This window comes from Nestor notabilis, unplaced genomic scaffold (assembly GCF_000696875.1).
Source record: "Nestor notabilis isolate BGI_N333 unplaced genomic scaffold, ASM69687v1 scaffold3494, whole genome shotgun sequence".
Lineage (NCBI taxonomy): Eukaryota > Metazoa > Chordata > Aves > Psittaciformes > Psittacidae > Nestor > Nestor notabilis.
The window spans coordinates 6,313-12,609 of record NW_009925951.1 but is presented as its reverse complement, the minus strand read 5'-3'; positions in this window follow the sequence as shown (position 1 = coordinate 12,609).

The following is a 6,297-nucleotide window of genomic DNA, read 5'->3' as shown; positions in this document are numbered from 1 at the left end:
TAACTGGTTTTGCTGTTTTCAGTTTTGTAGTGTTTACACATCCCATTGCTTTTTGGCGGGAAGTTAACAGCATACTGAGTTGGATTTCTGGCTGATTTAAATAGGTGTGACTTGAGTGAAATCACTAATGATTCAGTCCATCGATTACAGATTTGGCCTTCTTTAATATAGGTTGTTTTGTTTTTTACAGTGGAAAAGCTGCCCTTGGTTATTGTCTTTTCAAGGTCTGGTTCTGAAATACAGCTCATCGGCTCACATATGAATGTTCCACAATAATCATAAAACAAAGTTAATTTCCAGACTCTCCTAATCACCATGGTAACACGCTCAGGCAAACACAACTGAGAAATGGAGGTACCCTGAAAGATTCTGTCTAAGAAAAAAAGCCCAGTCACACTCTGAGTACGGAGAAGATTTTTGTGGATACTTTAGTGGATAGCCTGCAAGTCTTCTTTTCCTTTGCTGAAACGGCCCTGGAAATAGAAAACAAGATATCTGTTCTATCTCAAATATCTCAATATTATTAGCTTTCAAAATTCAACATGAAAAGCAGCATCGATCTTCTTCCAATATTTCACTGCTATAATTTGACTGAGCATAACCACCATTGTAGGTTTCAAAGCCAAGCTCTACTGATTTGTCTTCTTTGATAACAATACCTTCAAATATAGAAGCTTCTTCTGTTGCTCTGCTTCCTAGTATGTATGTGGGTAATATTGTTAGTCTCTCTTGACAGAACCAAAGAATTATTTTGATATGCAATACAGACAAGCAAGTACTTGGTCACATTGTACTTACTCCAGTAACATTTATCTCCACAGGCTCCTATTTCAACTCATTTTTTTTGCAAATAGAGAATAATCAGAATAATACACACTATTCTGAATGAGCTTTCATCCTTGCCTAACACAGTGCCTCACAGTGACAAGGGGTAATGATTTTAAATTTAAAGATGGTAGATTTAGATTGAACATAAGAAAGAAATTTGTTACTATGAGGGTGGTGAGGCACTAGCACAGGTTGTCCAAAGAAGTTGTGGGTGACCCATCCCTGAAGTGTTCAAGGTTAGCTTCAATAGGGCTTTGGGTGATGTCATCTAGGGGAACATGCCCTGTCCATGGCAGGGTAGTTGAACCTGATGATCTTTCAAGGTCCCTTCCAACCCAAACTATTCTATGATTTTATGATTTATTTATTTTTTTTACCACCCATTGCACTATTAAAAGAAAGACAATATGTAGGTGAATGGAGGAATTTACAATGGACAAAAATACTACTTTTCTTTGGTTTTACCACTGATAATATTTCATAATAAAACAGTTCATTGATTTCAGGAGATTCCCATTCCAGCAGCAGACCCACAGAGCTAAGACCAGAGAGAATGTTGGAACTGCCTGTGTTAAGCAGAACCTAGAACACATCCGTTTCATTTCCTTGGAGAGTGAAAAAAATACCAGACTGACATTTGTCCTGTCTTTCACACGTCCACCTTCATCTCCTGAGGCTACATTTGTCACACTTAGCTTTGTGGGACAAAGCACCCATCCCAGCTCATTAGCCTCTAAATGAGTGCCTGTTGCCTTAATGGTGACCAATACAGTGGTCTTCAAAATCTGTCAGAAATATTGTGTGGCTCAGCTGAACAGAGTATTTGCCCAAAATTTCTCTTAATGGAGAAACTCTTGTTTTGGAGGAATAATGTCAATGTGTGCAATCAAATCTGATTCCTTTATGATGAATTAGCTGATTGTTGTATAAGCCTTCCCAACATCTTCTCCTTTTTCTTCTTTTTTTTCTTCTCCTGCAGTCTATTTTCCATCACAAACAGTTTAAGAATGTGTTGTGGTTTGTTTTCCTTTCAGTGTGAAATAGTATTAGTAACAGCCCAGTAAATGGTGAGGTCTGGAAACACAAAGATGGTGCTTTTTGAGCAGCTTCTCCTGTCTTGTGTCACTCCAATTAGCACCGTCTCTACAAGCCAAAGGTGTCACAGCAGCTTTGAGGTGAGCTTTATGATAGTGTTTGGACATAAGAAATTTTCAGGCCAGTTTTCCATTTCTTCAGAGTATGGATTAGAGGGGGAGGTTTGTAATGTGTGATTTATAGACAGCTGAACATTACCTGGTCACTTATGGCAAGTATCTTTATATATCAGAGAATACTTAATGTGCAGATCCTGCTAAAAAAAGCATCACATACAATGGTAAATGATATATAGCATGTTTTATTTTGCCAGTTACATTTGTAGCCAATCCACATCTTACCAAAACCCAAATACAACTATTTGAAAGCTAACAAAATTGGAAAAAGGCAGCAACTTTAATAGTCATGCACCTAGACCTCCTGCAATTGCATATACTTAGTACTTGCTTAGCATACTGCTGTGGGGTTTTTTTGGTATTATTCATTCTAAGTACAGAAAGCAAAGTCTTCCTCATGCAAACACAGGAAGAGAGAAGTTAAAGAAGGTATGGCAAGCATACTGCTTTGCTCCTACACAAAATACTTCTATAATTTGTCATGTATTGTCTTCCTTACTACTACACGTGCAGATTTAGCACCTGCATGTCTTCCATTAGAGCTGTATTCCTCTACCTTTTTCATGCTGGCTTCACTACAGTCTGTTATTAATACTTTGTGATTCACGATCCTACTAGTTGTAGGGAGGATTTAGTATAGAAGCAGGCAAAGAGTGTATCTTTCATCCTTTCTATGATGCTATTGTGCCTCGGCAGTGGAGCTTATTTCACAGATGGAGAAGGGCAGTGTGAGCACAGACAGCACAATACCCATTCTTAACACTATATTTATTTCCTCAGCTTTTCTCCAGGAAGTAAGTTTATTGTTTGGGATTTGATAAAGAATTTTCTTTTCTTCCTTCATTTTTAGACAGTGAGAGCAGAGCAATGTTGTGGTGTTGAGGACAAACCAAAAGATTGCTCAGAAGAATGCTTTCCGCTCTTAGATATGTTTAGTTTTCTTGAATCTGACACCTTGCTGGCACAGCAACGAACATCAGATAAACTGAATCAAAAGTCAAGCAGCAAGCAAAGTGACTCTAAAGTTTCCCCTTCCCTCCTTTTTCCCCTTACACAGAGTTGCATTGTTAGCCACTTCAGAGCTGCCAGTGAGAGGAAAAAGCCGAAATGTCTGTGTGCATACAATAAAATTGTGATAGAACTAATAAAAGAAAAAAAATCTCATTGATGTAAGTAATTTTGTGTTTAAAGTGAAGAAAACAAGCTAGGAATGCACACTGGCAAGGGAATAAGAGAAGGGTCGCTCATTAGTCAGAGGGAAAACTTGGACAAAAGCTCTGAAACAAACACTGAAGAAGTAGGCAGGAAAGAAGGCAATGATTCTTGTTAGCAGACACAGGCAATACTGGAGCTACATAAGGAGGCAGTCCACATTTATGTCAGATAATAGGAGGTAAATGTTTTAGATCTGAACATATCCACCCAAGTCCTACTGAACTCTATACTGACCCAGTTGAACTCTACACCTTTTATATATTACAGTCAAAGAACACAAGATATGGGTTGACAGCTTTGAGCAGCCACAGTTCTTGTACAGTGACAGGACTGAGCAATTCCACTGCAGAAACAAAAGCTTATTAAACCAGGCATTGCACAAACACCACAAAAAAATGCAATCTCACTTTAAAGAAATTATAATGTGAGAGTAAGACATGTGATTACAGGTGGCTGCACATGGACAAACTGGAGAACACAAGAAGATACTGACCAGTATAGAGAAATCACTCATCATGGAGCGCTGCCAATGAATGTTGTGCCTTCAGGTACAAGGTTACTATATACAACAAATAGAATGTTTACCTTCTTGCACATGACATAGCACCCTTTCCATATATTCAATTAAATCTTTCAAGTTCTATCCTTATTCTTATTCTAGACCATCTTTCTAGTATCCAGAAGTATTCCATAGTGTTTTAAATTATGACTAACAACTCTCAACTGTTGCTTTTTCTCTCAACCACCCCCTAAGAAGTACCTGAAATGATATGACTTATTTTGCTTTGCATTTTCCTTTTCTTCAGAAGCATGTTGCTAGCTATTGTTAGGTAAAGCACTTAGAGTGAGAAGTGGTGATACTTATGACAGTTCCAAGTTTCTGAAATGAATTACTTTGCAGCCTTGGACTGCCCCATGAAAATATTCCATTTTTCTCTCATCTGCTCTCCTGTACCTGCAGACAGCTCCTTGTGCTGAGGGACTGAAACTGTCAACCAGATTCTTCATCTCAAAGATTTAGGTGATATTTTCTTTCCTTAAGTATCCTAACCTGAGTGCTGGAATATTTTGAAGAGAACATGCAAGACTTTGAACTTCACTCATTTTCTAACAAGAGGCAGTGTACAGCAGAGCATTCCCTGTACAACTTTGGAGATGTACTGTGGTAGAATGGCCCATTTAGAATTTTTTAAGTATTGCATTTATTGTGCCCTGCCAGTCCAAACTGCCATGGAACAACTCAGAGGTGAGGAAGACACAAAACCCTGTCGTCCATGAGGATGTCTCATAGGCTTTTCCTTGAAGCTGACATTATCTGTAGGTTGAGTTGATGCGGATGTGAGGAATCCATATACACCAAGAAAAAAATTGTTAGTGTTATGAATGTCCAAAATTGCAAAATATTATTTTAAATAAAGAAAATACTAAAAGTAAAGGTACCTTCCCCACCCCACCCCCCCTCCTCCTGTTTTTTGAGCTGTTGGGATTTATTTGTTACTAAAAGTATCAGAAATCATTCTATTACTCATTTACTGCTTTTGTTTCCACAAATATTTCAGAGGAAAAATATACAATTTATATGTATAGATATATGAACTCACACACAGATATGTGTAAACATCTTTGTGTACACTCTGCAGGAGAAGCCAAATCAGGTATGGAAGGACTGAAGGAGGCAGGGTGATCAGGTGCCTAGCTAAGGGTGAAAGGTTTGGCTCCAAGACCCTGCCTATTTGATTCTAAGGTACAATGAACTAGATCCCGAACACATGTTTTGACAAATCCTGCTGGGTGAGACAGTTTCTTCCTTTTCAGATACAAAGTGAAAACAAGAATAAGAACTGAAAATAGACAGTGAAATGGCTTCTCCTCTGCTCAGATTCAGTCATCTCACTTTACAGAACCCATCAGATCTGCTGTAAAATCAATGCACAGGAGAGAGTAGAAATGTAGTTACGGCAAAGCTTAAGGTAAGAAACAGTTTCATGGATTAAAAAAACCTGAAATATTTCCTCCTCTCTCTCTATCACCCTCTGAACAAGGGGATTTTAGGACATTTAAAGCCACTGCTAATTCTGCTGAATCAAAATGAAGCTGTTGCATTATTGGGTATTAATTAACATCACACTATATGTAACTAACTAGACTGTGCTGTATCAAAAGAAGTATGACCAGCAGGTCAAAGGAGGTGATCCTGCCCCTCTGCTCTGCTCTTGGGAGACCTCACTTGGAGTATTGTGTCCAGTTCTGGTGTCCTCAACATAAAAAGGACATGCAGCTGTTGGAGCAAGTCCAGAGGAGGGCCATGAGGATGATAAGAGGACTGGAGCACCTTCCATATGAAAACAGGCTGAGAAAGTTGGGGCTGTTCAGACCTGGAAAAGAGAAGCTGCATGGAGACCTCAGAGCATCCTTCCAATATCTGAAGGGGGCCTATAAGGATGCTGGAGAGGGACTCTTCATTAGGGACTGTAGTCGTAGGAGAAGAGGTAATGGTTTCAAACTTAAACAGCGGAAGTTTAAATTAGATCTAAGGAAGAAGTTCTTCACAGTGAGGGAGGTGAGGCACTGGAATAGGTTGCCCAAGGAAGTTGTGAATGCTCCAACCCTGGAGGTGTTTAAGGACAGGCTGGACAGAGCCTTGGGCAACATAGTTTAGTGTGTGGTGTCCCTGCTCATGGCAGGGGGGTTGGAACTAGATGATCTTAAGGTCCTTTCCAACCCTAACTATTCTATGATTCTATGATTCTAATATCTTTGTCAGCGGCATGGACAGTGGGATTGATATGCCCTCAGCAAGTTTGCTGATGACACCAAGCTGTGTGGCTCGGTTGATACACTGGAGGGAAGGGATGGGATCCAGAGGGACCTGGACACGCTTGTGAGGTGGGCTGATGCCAACCTCATGAAGTTTAACCAAGACAAGTGTAAGGTCCTACACCTGGGTCAGCACAACCCCAGGCACAGCTACAGGCTGGGTGGAAAAGAGATTCAAAGCAGCCCTGCGGAGAAGGACTTGGGGGTGGCAATTGAAGAGAAAATT